General features: G+C 43.7%; 1 long non-coding RNA gene across 2 annotated transcripts in view; it reads right to left on the bottom strand.

Annotated features, from left to right (window-relative positions):
• The window catches only part of LOC146822227 (uncharacterized), a 375,651-nt gene extending 357,072 nt beyond the window's left edge, over nucleotides 1-18,579 (bottom strand). Inside the window, exons 1-3 of one of the 2 annotated variants that reach the window (XR_014962822.1) lie at nucleotides 18,501-18,579; nucleotides 18,204-18,288; nucleotides 17,640-17,751 (exon numbers count right to left, since the gene is read on the bottom strand). This is a non-coding gene — a long non-coding RNA (uncharacterized LOC146822227). The remainder of the gene's footprint in view (nucleotides 1-17,639; nucleotides 17,752-18,203; nucleotides 18,289-18,500) is intronic. The other variant, XR_014962823.1, reaches the window with a different exon arrangement.
• Between the last annotated feature and the right edge of the window lie 710 nt (nucleotides 18,580-19,289).

Raw genomic sequence — 19,289 nt, 5'->3', positions numbered from 1 at the left:
GGTTCTGGAGTGGTGGTTCCAGAGGCAATGGGGAGGTTGCGAGTGCAATGCACGGACCTGGCTTCAACAAAGCAGTAATGCATCACTCCAAAGCTCACTACAGGGGATGTGTTGGTTCTGATCAGTGCAACTGCCTTGATGCAAGGGTTTTTGTCATTGCAGCACTTTATGGTAACTTTAAAGAGCCCTCAACGGGGTTGGTACCACTTAGCAGAGCAAGACTTGCATCACGCGCAGTCCAGATGCTGGTTATTGGTTGAAAAGATGTATTTGATATCTCTTATACCTCAGAAACTGGATGCAAGCCAACAAGCCCTTGGAGATACTTAGGCTCAGGGATGTAGAGATGCAGATCCAGTACTCCTCACTCCCAGGCAAAAGGACAGCAGGCAACAGGCAAAGACATCAAAGTAGTTCAGCAAAGTGGCATTCCCTCCAGCAGCAGCACACTAGTCCTTTTTACTGATATCATTTCTGGGTTGGTGGAGTCACCATTTATACTCTGCTGGGCCTTAGAAGTGGAGAGACTTCAAATAGATGCCTTTTAAAATGCACAAGTCACTGCCTTTCTAGCCCTGGCTCCAGACTATCTAATGCAACCATTTGTGTGGGGACAGTGCATATCACTTACAGGTTAAACTGTCAGCACCTTGCTTTCATTCTGCTGGGATAGGCCCTCAGGATGTGGATGACCTTTTAGTCACACCTATGCTCCCTTTGTGTGTGGCTGTCTAGAGGTAATGAAGAAAACCAGCTGTCACCCACCCTTGATGTGTATGCAAAGACACATTGAAGGCACCAAAAGGTTTCAGTAAAAAAGTGACATTTTCGAAATTGCAATTTAAAATCCATCTTCATCATAAGTTGTGTTTTTAAATTGTGATTACAGAGAGACCATCATTTGAGGTTCTCATATCTTCCCATTTGGAAATTATACTTTTGAAATGTAATAAGGCAATCCTAACTTATCCTTGCAGTAGTGAAAAACAAATGTATGAGTATTACAGAAACAGAACACGTAAAACTAAAACCTAAATATTTCCTACTTTTAAAATACACTGAACCATGCCCATGGGCTGCCCAGGGCCTAATGTAGGGGTGACCTAGGTGTAATAGGAAGGAAGCTTTGGGTCAGGCAAGTGGGTTAACTTTCCAGGTTAACATGGAAGTTTAAACTGCACACACAGGCTTTGCAGTGGCAAGCATGACACATATTTAAAGGGTTTCTTAAGTAGGTGGTTCAATCAGTGCTGCAGGCCCACTAGAAACATTTAATTTACACGCCCTGGGCACATATAACCACTTTACTAGGAACTCATAAGTAAATTAAATATGCCAACTGTGGATAAGCCAATGTTGCCATGCTGTCAGTAAAGCACAGCAGCACGTTAGCACTGTTTATCAGTGGTAAAGTGCCCAGGATCCTAACGACATCAAAAGCGAAGGCAGCAAAAACACGAGCTCTGAAGGGAAAAAGGCAGGGTAAACCATGACAAGGATGTCAGGTCTAACAGTGTCCATAGTTAAAAATAGGAAAAAGTAAGCGGAAGTGAAGGAAAGAAGGTATATTCACCCCAAGCTTTTGTGAGGCCCTTGGCAAATAGTATTTTCAGAGCCATGATTAGGTCTATTGCGCCCATCTCATGGTTCAATCATCGTTTTTGCCTTGGTAACAGGACACATATTTTGCCTTGGTCTGGTGAGCTTCAGAAAGTACAAGGCCAAAACTCCTACATCTCTCCAATAGTGTTCCCAACAATATAGGCTTGCCAGACAATAACTTAGGCACACACATACAAAGACCCCAGCAGGCTAGCGCATACATATAAGCAAGCATAGAAACAAATTAGAATGACACGCTCAATAACATACATGCTGACTTACACTTATTACAGACACAGGTATATGTAGAAATGCGTCTCTACCTTAGTCTCAATCATTTAAGACGTACCTGCTGGGCAAAGGTGGTAAGTTCCTCCTTTTTGCATGTTGCAAAGGCAACAGGTAAGTGTAGGAGAAGGCTGTGGCACTTGTCAGCCAGCCACATTGTGGAAATCTTCAAAAGTGGTCAAGAGTGCTGCAGCTCTGTCTCCTAAAATCTGATGGACATGATCATGAACAAAAGAACATTGAGTTAGGTGAAGCTCGGGGAAGGGCCAGAGATGGGAAGATATGGAATTGGAGGAGAATTGCCTTAGACTGGTCCCTTGAAACATCAATAGACATCTGAACCTGAGATTATAGAGGAAGGATTCTTGCAATGGTGAGTAAAGGAATAGACATGCATCAGTAGCATCCTTTAACCTTGTCCCTCCTAGAGCCCACCTGCTCACGTCACTGTTGTGACAATTTAAAGAACCTGTGAATATAGATTGAATAGATCTAGAGGACTTTGCAAAGAAAATGTCTGCCTTAGAGCAAGTTATGGCAAAATAACCTCTATTAGAATCACACGCCATTCTTCGCCGGTGCCTTGCACCAACACATAATGAACTTGCAAGATTGGGGTAGCATTGAAGACAAACAAATAAAAAGTATGTGCCACTGCCATGCTCCAATGCTCTTCAACTTCAACGATCACCAGTGGGAGGATATTTGGATAGCGGTACATATTGCCAATCCCTTTCTCATCCCTCCTCAATGAGTGAAGGGAACCACCCATAACAGACACATTGACAACATGTGCCAAATGTAAACAGATTTCTTATATAAATATATATTGCTGTATAATTCAGGATCACTTATGGGTCGTTTATGTGTGGACACCTGGCTTACCTTTGCCCAAAGACAAGCTTAAAAGTAAAAGAGATGCAATTGTCACCTTTTGTCAAGAAAGCCATGACATTGTGATTGAAAAATAACAAAAGTTCATGAGTTAACTGGTGTGTTACAAAAATTTGTTTCTAGGCTTATAGGAAATGGAATGTAATTGGTTCAGCCACTCTTTCAATGGCAAATGTGTATAACCATTCAAGACATGTTAGAATTAGAGATTTGGAGCGAGTGGGACAGAAAAAAAAGAGTTCAAACTAAATAGTTGGTGGAGCAAGGACCTGTACTAGGGTGAGCTTAGAAAGGAAGAGCAAACAACTAAGCTAGAAGCCCTAATATGGCTAGGGTTGCATAAAGTTGAACGTCTTTCATCCAAGATGGGAGAGACAAGTATGGTGAGAACAGATACAAGCTAGTATGTTACCTTGTAAGCATTGCATAGGCAGATTTGCAATTCGAAGACCATGGCGGAATCAGGGTCTAAATGTTACTCATTAGGTAATAGCAGATAGCAGAGGAGTCATCATCATCCTAAATAAGAAAACAAGAGATATACTAACCGATCCATGTAGATGTCTATGAGAATGAGGTGGATAAATGACCTAAACATATTCTAGGCACTATGTAGGTAGCATTTGTAAAACAAATAATAATATAATAGCCACATTTGTAAAGCGCGAACAATCACCCGTAAGGGTCTCTAGGCGCTGGGGCTGTTGGGAAGATTAAGCAATCTATTGCCCAGAGTCACATGGTGCTGGGCTAATCTGCCGCCAGCATCTGGGATTGAACCATGTTCCCCAGATTCAGGTGTCAGTCACCCTGGCCGCTGTGCCACACCTCTTCCACCACAAATAAGCAAATGGTCGCGCAGACAAGGCTGTACTGGTTGTTAATGCCAGAAGAGTTTGAAAAGACTAGTTAAGCCATCAGTATAGTAATAGAATATGAAGGTATGACCCATGAAATAGGGTTAGTCAGAAGATATGAGAATGAAAGGGAATCACTCAGAAATTCAAACTGAGACAAGAGGTTAACAGGATAATGTATGCATAATTTTAGAAAGCAATAGCAGGGGAGAAAGCAGTAACTAGTAAGAAAATAACTTTAGGTAATAAATTAATTGAACTAAGCAGGTTCACCCAAAATACATATTATTGGGAGGCCAATCTTAATCCATATAGGTGATGGTTAATGTTATATCCTGAGTTTTACTTATTGTAATTAGCCTAGGTCTTCCTAGCTGCTCAGCCAGAGTGAGAGATGGTAACGGAATGTTGGTGTGACTGTGATGAATGGAATGCCTGGGTGCCTGTGTGGGTGAGTGATGACAGTTGGAGATGGGCTGAGCAGCTAGGCAGGCTGCTCCTGGTGGGGCCGTGATATGGGCTGTTACATGGGCTGACATAGAGGCTGTAACAAGGGCCTAAGATAGGCTAATGATGAAGCTGGTACGTGGCTGAACCTTGTCTGAAGTGATCTGGAACTGGAACTAATAAAGAAGGCTTTGAAACCTACAACATGGCTACAAGTGTCATCCTGTACAGATTACAACAGTTAGCTAACAGCATTATATCTTTAATGTACTTTGCTTCTTGAAGAGTTTCATATTCTTATAATACAATTTTTATATTACATAGGTTTGTGGAATTTGTTCCGTAACTTTATGATATTCATCTTTACTATATGGCAAAAGGAAATTTAAAGACATGCTATATAATAAAATACGCATTTTAAAACAAAATTAATAGTTTCACAGATTAAACCTTTGTAGGCCCACTGATTTTTATTAAATTTCCCATGTGGTACATAATAAATTGTAGGGTGCATCAACTGTCATACAAAGGAAATTTAAGATACATTTGAGATATTAATGAATGATTCTATTAAGTTATATAATAGTTAATATAGTAACATACGCAGGATGTCAACAAATAGCAACATTAGTAGGGTGGGATTGGTATCTGGGTGCTTGGTGCAATTTCGTTGCTATTCCTTCAGCACAGTTTAGAAAAGCAGGTACTAACTTATATTGAGTTACAACTTTAATATGTATATATTAAACGTAAAAGTGACACATACTTAACAGAAAAGATAAAGGAGACAATTGGAATATATTTGCGACCACAATGGCTCATGAGTGGGTGGAGTCAAATGTAACCTACCTTTCCGCCAGCCGGGTCCAGCATCTTCTCTGCTCCTGCCTCCGGCAGTAACAGGGACCAAAAGCAGGCAGCTAGGCTCCCTCCAATAAACCAATCACAATACTGCAAGCAGCATTGCGATTGGTTCAGATGCTGCTCAGGCAGCGGCTTATGGGTAGGCCATGTTCTCCATGCAGGCTGCCTTGTAGCCTGCATGGAGCAGGGCAGAGTGCACATGAATAGTTTGGGTAGCCCCAGGGGGCCAACGAAACAGTCCTTGCATACTAAGTAATGCGCAGGCACACCGCTCCTCCCCTTCCTTTTGCAGAGCAGTGCCGCCAACTCACCCGCCCGCCCGCAACCAAACATAAAATGCTAATAACAGAAAGTTATTACCATTTTATGTTTATGCTTCTAGCACTGCAAGAAAGCAGTAAGGCAACGCTCCTCCTCCCTAGTGGAGGAGCTGCCTCTGTTAGAATAGGCATACATTTTCATCAGGACTGATACACAAAACTTTTGCTATGATTATATGTAGACTATTATTGCAACACCCCTGGTTTACTCTTGAGTTACATGTATAAATTGTCTTACTACTAACGTTCTCCATGTGTGGGGAAGTCAAGAGTACATTTGATCATGATCTTTCTATCTTGTGCTCATAGTAAATAAAGTTGATTCTTTACAAGTCTTTTCAATAAGTAAAATGATGTAGAGCTGACTGTAGTTAAAATGTTAAAGGTTGGTTAGTTAAAGACAGCTGAAAACAAACATTTTGGACATTCTCAGCTACTTGCCATGTGATAATAAGGTCAAAGTTGTGAAACACTGATTTGCTAATTGATAATTTGTCTTTTATCGTTAATAGGAACATGCAAACAATATTATCAAGGGGAAAAAGAAATCAAATCCAACGTTGCTTTTCTCAAACCCGGTTTCATAGCTGACTTACCGCCTTGCGCCCACTCGGATGAGGCTCGAGTAGACTGAAGGAGCTTTGCACAGCCCTGGGAGATTTGAATTCTGGAAAGGCACCGGGTACGAATGGTTTCCCATGCGAATTCTTTAAGAAGTACTTTTCTAAATTTGAGCCTCATTTTCTCCGAGTTGTAGACGAAGTTGGAGACCGGGGTCATCTGCCACGAGACTGGAGAAATGCGGAAATAGTTGTATTCCATAAACCAGGTCGGCCCGCAGACCAGCACGCATCATACCGCCCCATCTCACTGTTTAATGTTGAGGCAAAAATATTTGCCAAAGCATTGGCCAATGATCTTCAACCCCACATAAACAATTTGATTCATCCAGACCAGGCTGGATTTATGCCCCAGACGGCTAGGCGTCATAACATCTGACGAGCGCACATGGCCATAGCCACTATCCAGGGAAAGAGAGTACAGGCCGGCCTTTTGCTGGCAGACATGCATAGGGCGTTTGACTCCCTTAGCCGCGTACACTTGTTTGCCCTATTAGATTGCCCTGTCATATTTAAAATTTTTATCTATAATCCTCACAGCGTCGGTGCGTGTTGTGGGATCCACCTCCTTCACATTTCCAATTGGCAGTGGCATCCTTCTCTTTGCTCTAGCCATGTAGGCCTTAGCGGCGTGGGTACGGATGGATGAGCAGGTGGTGGGCTTTAAGTGGGACCATGGGCTCTTGGATCGCATCGCATTATATGCGGATAATGTCTTATTCTTTTTAACGGACATAAATAAGATGGGACCGAGGCTGCTTCGCATTATGCACTTTTCATGAATCCGTATAAATACACTCTGTGGGTGCTGGGGGGAACCACTGGTCTGGGGCCTTGGGCCTCGTCATGACAGGTGACGATGGAGGAAGTGAAAGACCTGGGAGTTTTACTGTCAGATCTGCAGAGTGTGGCATGGGACAGAAATATTGCCCCGATATGGACACGGGTCAGTGAGGAGATGAAAACTCGTTCGCACATGCCCCTTTCAATTTATGGTCAATCAGCTATTTAGGTCAAGCCTAGCACAGCACACATGCACTACTCTATGGGGAGGCCTCTTGGAATCACTACAGACTTTCTCCAAACTTGTCCGTGTGGTTTTTCAACTTCCACACATTCTATTGGCCTTTGCGTGTGGCTTTGAAAAATTAAAGCACGCTATTGGCCAAAGGCGGGTGCATGTCCCACCTTCTCTAAATGTTCACTCCCACGGCATCCAGCTGTCAGGAGCGAGCAGCGGCGCGCTGGGTGCCAGCTGCATTCCTCATCGTGGATCATTAAACAGAGCACAGTCAAGTTCACTTTCGCAGCGCGGCTTGTCGTGCCTTGCTTCAAAAGCAGAACCCACCCCCAACAAAGCATCGAGCAGCGCTCACCGCGCATCTTCATTTATTTATTATCAACGTCCGCATTTTTTTTATACACAGCATTGAGCACTGCTTGCTGCGCGCCTTTGTTTATTAAATGCGGTCCAGCCTGGGTGCCTGAAACAAATGCCTCCCTGTTCGCTTTGTGTGCTCTCCACTGTACGCCACAATCCTAATGTTTATTCAAAGCAGGGCGGCTGCACGCGCTCCCAGAGCCTGGAAGGTGCTCAATCCTCCAAAATCACAGGCCAAGCTCTGTCTGAGCTCCAGTATAATTGTTTTTAACTGCTCTTTGACTCAAAAGCAGACCCCTCCCACCTAATACACAACATCGAGCAGCGCTCTTGTGCACATTTATTTCATTAATGACACCTGTATGTTGAATTTCTTTCTTGGCTTGCCTCCAAAGCACACCTCTCCCACCTCCAACACAGCATGGGTGCGCACATCGGCATTTTCACTTTGAATTTGACTGCTTGCAGTGTTGTTTGTTGGATTTCCTCTATAGCAGACCCTTCCCACCTCCCGACACAGCATGAGCGCGTGCCTTTATTTACGCATGAGCGTGTGCCTTTATTTACTTATGAACAGCCCCCTTTTACAACACAGTTATATGTAAATAGCTCTACTTGTTTTGGCAGGGGGGCATGGTGAGAAAAGTGATTTGCCCAGAAGCCAACGAGGATGCTCGAACCTGGTCACCTCCGCTCCAAAGTTGGCTGCTTTACCGTTATGCCACACCTTCTCCTTTGTCATATCGACCTTAAAGAAAGAAAAAAAAAAACTTGTACGGTTATTCACAGATGTTAAGAGTGTGTGGGCATGCCAGTGGGGGATAATGTACTGCATTCCTAAAGACTTATAAGGTCCCAAAGGCTAGACCTATTGGGTATGCCAATGCTTATTTTAAAATGGTGTCATGAACGCGCCTGCTCTACCAATTGCAGAACCATCCATATCAGATATTCCCTATGTGGTTTCACCAGGTCAACGCGGCATTGGGTCTATTTCTGTGGACAGGAGGGGCCTCCAGAGTGGCGCTGCGAACTTGCTTTCAGTCGACGTATAGCGGAGGGTTGGCCATGTCGGATGACCAATCGTACTATATGGCATTGCATCTTTTGGTGCCAAATGAATAGTATGGGGACAGGAAGGACACCGCTTTTGCAGTGGAGCGATGGTGTATGCGAGAGTCCACACTACATACCTTACTGTATTCGGGGCCTCTACGCAATTCTTTATCGCCGGCCACTTGGGTGGTATTCTAGGTGTGGAAACAGTCCCTCCACAGGATGGGGTAGTAGAATAAGTTGACTGGGGAAACCCCACTGTGGCACAACGGTCGTTTGCCGCAGCTAGCTGCCTTATACAGATATCAAGGGTGGGATAATATAGGAGTCTCCATATTAGGAGACGTATTGCGAGGCTTGGTTCTGAAATCATTCCAAGATCTTCAACAAGAGTACCAGATGCCAAAAACTACATTTTATAAATACCTTCAATTTTGGCACGCCATTTATCCTAGTTAAAGGCTCTTCACGAATTCAGTCCGCTTGAAGCCAAGGTCTTCATGGGCCATTTGCAAGAACATAACATCTCGAAGATCTATCAGTCAATGGTGACCAATAGCTCCACTACATTGGAAAGACTTAGAGAAGCATGGGCTGGTGATCTTGGACAAATAGACGAAGATGATTGGATGGACAGACTGTCCTTCCCTAGGGGAGCAGCGATAGCAATACCGCTGTGTCTTATTCAATTTAAATACCTTCACCGGGTTTACTATACCAGGCTCAGGCTGTGGAGGGAGGGCGTAGAATCATTCCATACATGCCTGCGGGAGGAGGGGTCCCTAATACAGACAATTTGGCATTGTACAGCATTGTCCAAAATTTTGGACAGTGGTTCTGGCCTGTCTTGCAGAATTGTTGGGGTGGGAGCTCCCCTCCTCAACAAAATTGGCAATTTTACATATCATGGAGGGTATTGGAGGTAAAATATAGAAGAAGCACCTGTTATTGTTGGGGCTGACATTGGCTAAAAGGAATGTAGCAAGGCTGTCGAAGGCAACGGCCCCATCTTCTCTCTCGGTATGGAAAAATGGGCTGGACTTTTGCATGGGGTTAGAGATCCCAATATTCAAGGCCAGGGGTTGTTCACAAAAGCACCCCAAAATCTGGAAAAGATGGGCAGACAACCGAGGCCTCAATTTGGACCCGGTGCCCCCAGTGGATGCATATGTATCAATGTTATTATGCGGGCCTCTTAGGTAAGGGACCAGCTATATGGTGATGGAATCTATTTGTTGGGGTGGACGATGTGGTGGCAAATGAAATGCAGTAGTGGTTCAATGCATTTATGTTCTATTGTTTTACATAACTATGATAATGAAAATGTATAAACTAATTTTCAATGACAATAATTTGCAATGTCTATGATGGCAGATGTTTCCTGGGTTAAGGAGCTCTGCACTGTACTTGACCTTTGACACAATAAAATATGTTTTTTTTTTTTAAAACACTAATATGTAATATATTGTGGCCAGGGTTAACCCATTAATTCAGAGCCTTTGCTTATTTCTCTAAGTCTTGTATTACCCATGTGAAAGTGATGCCCTTGGAAATCACCAACAGGCACAGTGTGAGAGGTTTGTTACATGATTAGGTACAAGTAAGCATGTCAGAAATATATTACATGTACTCGATTAGTGTGAACGAGAATGCTTTATTGGTGGAATGGTTTATAATGCTTAAGTTTTGTAGAAGTAGACATCTGGGGCTAGTGGTAAAAAAAATGAGTATTGGTTAGTTGTCTTTGAAGCCTTAAAAGAATTGAGCATTTGTGCCACGTAGGACAAAATCAGAATAGTAGTAGAAGTAGAAATCATGAAATAGGGTCTTTTTAGTGTCTTCCCAATCCAGTTACTAGCCAATGAATATGCCACACAGTGACATTTATTAGTGCACGTGCAACTGCAACTCATCATACTGAAACAGCGATCAATGCATTACGCTCTAACACTTAAGTCACATTTCTAGGGAGACCATCAGGACCCAAAAGGGTTCCGTCGCCATTAATTTACAAGATACTACAGTCTGTTCAAGTACAATTTGCTAGAATGGATCCACTATAAACTGCTAGATTTATGTAAAATTTAATAATACAGCTTTTTGACCATCTGAGGGAGATCTGAGTTTTGTTTTGTGTAAGAAAACAAAATGCATGGGGCAAGTGCCAGAGTGAAATTTAGGAAGGGCTATTTGTATATAAAGCATGGAAATCAAGTGTGGATTTGTAGCATGTAAAATCCAAACACCATGAAAGAAGAACGACCAGCACAACTTTTTCCTGACAAAAAGGCCTCGGTGGGAGAATAACTCAGCACTCTGGATGGTACGGTGGTAATTAACAGAGGCTATCAGTCCATTTTGACACAGGTCAAACCCCAGCTGGGGAAAATTGATTTTTATTTTATTTTCCATTTTTTTTCTAATTTCCACAAATGAAAGCTCTCCCTTTGTAAATCACCCCCTAGCAGTGTCTGGGGGATTTGTGGCCTCTTTAATCAAGCTAATGCATTTCAGACATTGGTGACATGCTGTGGCATGTGGAAGGGGGCAAGGTTTGCTATAAAAGAAATCCCTTATTTAGGTGGAATGAGAATTTGGGGATGATTGTGTAAAAAAAGGAAATGCATGGGGCAAGTGCAAGAGTGAAACAAAAGAAGGGCTATTTGTATATAAAGCATGGAAACCAAGAGTGGATTCGTGGTATGTAAAATCGAAACACCATAAAAATAAAAGGACCAGCACAATTCTTTCATGACAAAAAGGCCTCGGGTAGGAAAACATTCCAGCAAAACAGATGGTACAGCGGCAGTTCACAGGTGCTATGAGTTCTTTTTGACCAAGGTTGAAACCCCAGCAGGGGAAAATCGATTTTTTAATAATTTTCCATTTTTTTCTAATCTCAACTAATGAAAGCTGTACCTTTGTAAATCACCTCCTAGCAGTGTCTGGGAGAATTATGGCCTCTTTATTCATAGTGCATGTCAGGCATTGATGGCCTGCTATGACATGTGGAAGGGGGGCAAGGTTTTCTATGAAAGAAATCCCTTATATAGTGAAATGGGAATTTGGGGATGATTGTGTAAGAAAAAGAACTGCATGGGGCAAGTGGCAGAGTGAACGAAAGGAAGGGCTATTTGTATATAAAGCATGGAAATCAAGAGTGGATTTCTGGCATGTAAAATCCAAACACCATGTAAATAGAAGGACCAGCACAATTTCCTAATGACAAAAAGGCATTGGGCTGATTAAACTTCCAGCAAAACAGATGGTGCAGTGGCAGTTCACAAGGGCTGTGAGCGGTTCTTGACCAGGGTTCAAACCCCAGCTGGGGAAAATTGTTTTTTTAATTTTTTTTACATTTATTTTCTGAATGAAAGCTGTTCCTTTGTAAATCACCCCCTAGCAGTGTCTGGGATAATTATGACCACCTTTGGCTTTAAGGCTTTGGGCTGGTAGGTTACATCAGGAAAACAGACGGTACAGCAGTAGATAACAGGAATTATGAGTGCTTTTTGACAAGTGTTCAAGGCCCATATCTTCTGTATTTCAAATGTGTTGTTATGTTTTTGTTAATTCAACCCAGATGGAAGATATAACTTTAAATAATCAAATAGCACTTCTGGGGGGTTTATAACACCATTATACCTCAAGCAACATGTACACAAAATGTGGCACGCTGTGGCATATGTCATGACATATGCCACATGCCAGACTTGGGCTCCAACCCCTTCTCGTTTCAGCTCCACATCCCTCAGGTTAGGGACGGGCGGCTACTCCATAACATGCTCCGGCGCGAATCTAATGTTAAAAGTAGGCAGCAGTGCAGAGGTCCGTGTGCGCAAGCGAGCTCGGCAGGAATGCAGGTCAGTAGCGCCTGTGCAATCCCTGAAACAGGGAGCCCTGCAGAGCTTGCCTGCTGGATGTTTCTGGTACGGCTCCTCTGATCTGCAGATGCCGGTTGTGGCAGCGCTGCTGTTCCCAGCTCCCGAGCAGACCGGAGGGGACCGTCAGTCAGACTGCTGGAGGTTTTTACTGAGCCCTTCTCTGCAGGCACTCAGCGTTCCCTTCAGTGCTCGTACACTACTACTCCCTTCTGCGTGTCACCACCTATGTCCTCCGTTATTTCATCGAGACCCGGTGTGGCACCTCTACCCTAGGGTTAACTCCACCTCTTTTCGGGCAGACATTCAGTTGCTCTCCTGCAGATGCTGAAACTTTAAACTCGGCGGCAGGCGGATACAGCAGCTCCGTCTCCTATACGTCAATACACCGAGCAGAGGGCGGGCCCGGGCGAGGAGACAGTGCAGAGAGCCCTCACATTATCACACAGTGTTCCCGGGGTCCGAGAGAGGCTCCCTGGCAGTAGTCGAAGTGCATTAAAAAATATTTGCAATGTATAGGTCTTGCGAGACCTATGGCATTACAAATGGCAGCCATTGTCCCAACTGCTTCAAAAGTGAAAGTGGGCGTGGCGTGCAGAATGCAAGCAAAGCACATCGTCGTGCCTTCAGCAGGAGAAGCTAAATAAAGAAAAAAGTACATGCACCGTGTAACAACCACGTAAAGGGGCCAATAGCCATGAGAGGACGGGGGGGTGCAGCGTGTTGGCTGACCTATACCAGGGAGTGAGCATCATCACCAATGAACAGGCGTGCAGGGACTTTGGGTTGGTAAGGGGACAATATCTGCAATACGCCGGCTTGTCCAACTTATTGAAGGAGATGTGGCCCACTCACCCTTCGATTCCGAAGCCTTCCCAGTCTCTGTGTTTGTTGCTCACATGCGGAGCTGGAAGACTTCTTATTTCCCTGTTGTACAATGCCATGAGTGCTGATGCAGAAGGTCCCCCTCCAAGGGCATTTGCAACATGGAATGCAGACCTGGAGGAGCCCCTGGAGGATAGGGAGTGGAAAACAGTAGACACACTCACACACACAATCTCATGCAATGCCCGCTTTAGGCTCGTCCATTATAACTGTGTGCACCGTACCTACATGACCCCTGTGAGGTTGCATTGTATGGACCCAATCGACCCGACTCCTGCCCTAGGTGCCACAAGGAAGTGGCTAATTTCCTGCACCTGGCTTAGATTGCCCTGGGGTCCGCCTCTTCTGGACCAAGGTGGCAGAGAGGTAAAGGAAAAGTATTGGATGCTGCGTTAGACTGACTCTCTCCCACTGCCTGCTGGGGTTGATATGAAAACCTAAAAGACAAAGTAAGACAGCATAAAAGCTCCTACAATTATTAATAGTGCTCACACGGTGGGGAATAGCAATTGTATGGATGGGAGAACGGGCACCTGAGGTCACAGTATGGTTGAAAGATGTGCACGAATTGACGCTAGCTGAGGAGGTACATATGAAAGCATGCCATAAAGATGATAAGCTAGACAAGGAGTTAAGGACATGGAGGGAACTCTGTCACGATTTTGTTGATGAGTGGCCACAAACAAGTTTACAGAGTGAAGTGGGGGAAGGTCACACATGTTCAGAGAGGGATGCGGACTAGATGTTATGCATGGACCACTGGAAGCCCACAAGATTGCCTATGCCATGCGAACTGTCGGGGTTAGGATTATGTACTATGTCTGGTGCACTCATGCTATGCTCTTAATGAATGCCGACACTGGTTGTACACCTGATAGATGCGTTTGCTTAAACCGTAACATCAAGTTCATTAAAAAATATAATCACATGCTATGCCAAATGCTTTAAGTCTGTTGCACTTTTCTCCCAATACCCCACATATGACCCAATAACTTTGAGATAGAGCGTGCAATCAGGGGTCTTGCATCTGATCCTAAAATTTGCAAGGTTTCAACATAATTGCGAGTTTCTAACCACTTGCATATAGATTTTAGCCATTTCAGTCTTAGAAGCGCAAAAGCTAGACAGGCAAACAGTACATTTGCAATTGATTCAGAGGCTGTGTTGTAACTAAGACAGAGCTGAGAGGCTGCTGGGTTATGGTGGCAAGTACTTGTGAGTGAGTTCAGGGGAAGTGTGCCGAACCTAAACTGGACATATAGGGCAGATTTACACGCCCCTTGTGCCTCTTTTACGCCGCCGTTGCGTCACTTTTGTGACGCAGCGGCGGCACAAAACCAGCGCCATGCTGCAGGGTATTCACAACGTGACGCATCTGAGAGATGCGTCACGTTGTAAAGCACTGCGCCAGAAGTAGGCGTTCCTGCGCAGGGGGGGGGCGTTCCATCGCAGGAACGCCTCTTAACAGTGGCTGAGTGAAATCTATATTTTTGAGCCCATGCTGCGTCAAAACCCTGCGCCTGCTTGAAGCAGGCGTAAGGATAGACGCAGCATTGTGAAGATAGGGCACCCCAGAGCCTTGCTGGAGCTGCGTCACGCTTGCGACGCAACTCCAGCAATGCGCTGCCTTTACGGCACAGATGCGTCACGCATCTGTCCGTTTTTTGCCCCATGGTGCGCCACATTGTAAATGCGGCGCATCCATAGTGGCGGAGCCGTGACGCACAATAACTGGCGCATCCCTGCTGATATGCAGGGATGCATCACTTATTGTGAATCTGCCCCATAATTTCCTGTCATTTGGCATTGAATGATATCTAAGTAACTCTCCAGGGAACTAACCAGTTTAACATCCATGAACTCTGTTAGCCTTCCCCCCGATGAGTTTCTGAGTTCAACTTGAGCTACTCAATCCCAATACTGAGGTTTCAGTAGATCTTTAGAAGGGAGCGTTAAAGGATTAATATTGTCCCAATATTCCTGCAACCCAATAACAGCCAATAGTTGCTTCACATTTCTTATCCAGCTTATTTTGTAATATTTGTACAGGAAGCTGACTTCCTTAAGAGCTTTGGCGTAGGGGAGCGGTTTGGGAGTGGGCCTAATTCACCTCCAGAATAACAAAGGCCAAAATGTTGCATTGTCTATGATGGGTTTCCTGCCCATTTCCAGCCTTAAAGGATGGAGAGGTGTACTAGAGGGTAACGACACCTGACTCCACAAAAATGTATGCTTGGATCTGGACAGGTCATCTATTCTATCAAACCCCACAGTTCGACCCCATACAGAGCAGAACTCATAGCTTTTGTATCGTAAATCTGGAGGACAGCGGCAACAGGTTTACTAGTAGAAGTAAGATGTTCCTTCCCTAGAGCCCCAACTAATTGCTTGTGCTTCAGAATCATCTTATTCATATGTAGTTTCCAAGACAAGTCTTCAGATAATTCTAGGTCCAGTTAATCACAATTACTGACCCTCTCAAGCAAAACATCATCGAGAATCGCTCTGCCTCTATAGGATTTGTGGGGATTAATCATCATAAATTTAGTTTTTGATGAATTGATCTATAGGCCCTGCATGTCGCAAAAGTCTGTAAATTGATTAAGCAGCAGCTAGAGCCCCACTGGTGTTTTTGACACAAACAATGTGACATCTCCAAATAGAAGAGTCACAACTTTTTCCTTCCCCAGCATGAGTGCTTCTGCTGTGATCTGAGATAGAAACTGAACTACGTTGTTCATAAAGAGGGAAGTAAGCACCCTTGCCATACTTCCCTGTTGACATTGATTGCATCTGTAAGCTGACCTTGCTCGCCCGACCGCATTTTAGCAAAATTAGCCTCATGGAGATGAATAACTAAGGATAGAATCTCCATTGGCGTTCCCATATCTTTTAGCACTTGCCACCATTTATTTCTTGGGACAAGATCGAAGGCTGTCCTTAAGTCAATAAATGCGACGTACAAACACCCCAGGCCAATGAACACAGTTTTCCAAAATAAAAGAGGAAAACAAAACACCTGATCTATTGTCCCTGTCTTCTGTCTAAAACTTGGTATGGTGTTAAAAATCATTCTCTCTTATTCATTCCTGAATTTTGGACAAAAGGGCATGACAAAACACGTTTTAAATAGAATCTATGATGCTAATAGGCCTGTAGTTGCAGGGTAAATTCCTGTCTCCTTTCTTGAATAGGGGAATCACCTCTGCACCATTCCAAGAGCCTGGGATTGGGGAACCCCAGCTATGGCATTCGAAAGTAGCTAAATGTACAGTGACCATTTGTCTCTTTCATGTAAGAAGAGGTCAACGGGGATGCCATCTGTGCCTGGAGCTTTTGATTGAACAATTGAGTTGATAGAGATCTGAATTTTACTCAAGGTGAACAGGACCTTATTAACAGCTTGGGTTAATTCAAGTGGAGTTAGGGATGTGTCAGACGAGCCAATTCCTGAGTATAAGGTGTTAAAATGATCATGGCAAGCAGTGACAGAGTTTTTTTTGGCTGGGGATGGTGGCCTCATATGGTTCCCCCACACAACTAGGGACCAGAAAGAGTTGGAGTCTTCAGGTTGCATGCTTACCTGATAAGCCTCCATCTGATCTCATCCCACTCCCTCTTTGTTTTTAGTAAAGCTTTTTTATAAGACCTTCTCAACACTCTTACAGAGGCTAGATTCTTAGTTTTAATTGCCAAAGAAAGTTGGCTTCTTACACTGTCAGTTAATATTTGAAAATATATAGGAAACTTATTCAGACAAGGCGAAGTATTTTTTGTAAAAAAACAGACAAAGACAAATATATAAAGCATTGCACTGTACTGTCATGATGACCAAATATGACCCTGAAAACAACTAAGTGATTTCTCTATTTTTATTGTATTATTTATCAAATTACTTCTTTATGTACATATATACAATATAACAATTCTTGTTTCTTTCAATACTTTTTTACACAAGCTATTCCTCTAGTGAATACTAAATCTTTATATGTTGTATGCTTGATCAATTACATTTCATTCAATCTTGGCCCAAAAACTTTTTTGAAACATGGCTCTATTAGATTTGATTGATCAATCGTATTCCACTTAGTATCAACTGAAATTTTTATCTAAAACATGGCTTTATTAGATCTACGCGCGTTTCGGCGTTCAGCCTTCCTCAGGTGGCCATGATTCTTTAACTCCAATGGCATAATAAGAGAAAACAAACTATGATCATTTATGTACAACAAATAACTCAAGTGCACAGTCAATAAAAAGAAAAAACATACAATTCTATTACTCATACATTATTTACATATTGATACAAATTACATATAATTCAGTTATGAAATTCGTGGTGTCTCAAACCAAACTACTCAATTTATAATGAAAAACACTGAGAATACTGTGAAGTAAGTGAGAATATCCCGCTCAGCCCTTGATAAGGCAGGCCCTTAAGATATGATGGCCAGCCAGATAGAAACAAGATATGATATAGCCTCATAAATCCTTGTTAGTAATGTAGATTAGTTGTAGCTACTGCTAACCTAAGGGTTACATACCTTATGGTAATTGGTCAGGTGTCAATGTTCTAAGACTGTGTAGTCAGGCGCGAGGCGCGCGCTCTGCCACCGGTTAGTTAGCACGGATTGACCTGGGTCTACATCAGCATATCTGTGAATGAGAAATGGGCTAATCTGATCAGTTCTGCTGACTTCTTATGGGACCATATGGGCTCGGTGCATACATAATTTAGTACACTGTACTTGTGTATGACAAGTGCACAATCATGGGTTAAAGTGAAATTAAACAGAAAACTAAAGTACCTAGCGTTCTGCAGTATCAGAGGTTCCTAAGTACGATTTTGGTTGGTATAACGTCGTCAGCTTTTCCTGGAAGAGTCTTTTATGGCCAGTTTTATTTAGAATGTACCGAAAGTTACGAGGGGTATCCTGGGCCTAATTAACACGGGCAAATGTGTTGCTCAATCCCGGGATATTATTAAAAAACAAAGGAGAGAGAAAGAGAATAGAAACCAATTGAACTTGACATGTTTAAAAAAAATGTCAGAAACTATTCTACAAACTTCCCGTAAGTGTGGGTGCAAAGAGTGTGTGTGTACTTACTAATGGTTGCTGTAATTCCCCAAGGCTACGATAACAAGCTGCTTCCAAGAATTGCCGCTTCAGTATTGGAGCACAGCACCACAGTCTGCAAGGAAGAGCATGAATTTAGTGCCGGTGGCCTATCATGTGGTGTTCCAATAGCTAACTGGTCTCAGTCTAAAGAGTGACGCAAATGCCCTCTAGTGTATAAATACGTGCATAGGCTTGTGGTGTCTGTATTTAAATAGCCTTGAGTGTTAACCTAACAACGGGAAAAAGGCTTATTATACGCTGCATTATCAGTCTCAGTAAGCTTACCCGGTTCAATCAGTACTCCATCAAACTGGTGGTCGCTGTATCCACTTCCGTGATAGAAGTGAAAACAGGACCATTAGCCAGGGTTTGAATATAACCCCTCAGCTCGTCATTGATAGGTCAGATGCCACGAGCCATCTATGGCATCCAATGGTAGCTACCAATGGGAAAGTATCATGGCCGGCATTTTCTAGGTAAACAAACCGGCGCCGTTTCAAGTCAATGTTGTATCTCTGAAATATTATGAAAGATGGGAGAGTATTATCAGTGTGAGGAGATATTTATTCCCGATGTGTAAATAGATGGATACTTTTTAGGTCTCGCCTGAGACAGCGCTTTAGCGCTGTTCTGGCGAGACTTATAGTAAGCACTTTTGGAAGTGCAAACGAGTGCTTTCAGGCCGCCAACTACTGTGCATGTGTGCCGGGCGCGCGCACCATTTGGCAGCCTGAAAGCACTCGTAGTCTTTCACTTTTGCGGCCGCTCGGCCGCTTTGATGTTTTATCGCGATTGCGATCACTTTCAGTTTCGCGCCGCTTGTTCTTGTTGTCTGTATTATGGTGGGGGTGGAGTGCACTTGTGTCTCTGGGTCCATTTGGCGCATTACCCCCCCCCCCCTCCCCACCCCGCCCCCGCCGTGCTGTCCGGCGGCGCACGTTAGTAGAATATTGCACAATATTGTTCCAGAGAATCCTGTCTCTTTGCCCCCCACCCATGGACCCTCCCGAGCAAGGGGGACGAGGTCGGGACACTTCTTCCCGTGCGGAGGACAGGAGTGCCGAGCGAGAAGTG

This window comes from Triturus cristatus, chromosome 6 (assembly GCF_964204655.1).
Source record: "Triturus cristatus chromosome 6, aTriCri1.1, whole genome shotgun sequence".
In the NCBI taxonomy this organism is placed as follows: Eukaryota; Metazoa; Chordata; class Amphibia; order Caudata; family Salamandridae; genus Triturus; species Triturus cristatus.
Note: the sequence above shows the minus strand (reverse complement) of the source record. Positions and strands in the feature narration are given on the sequence as shown.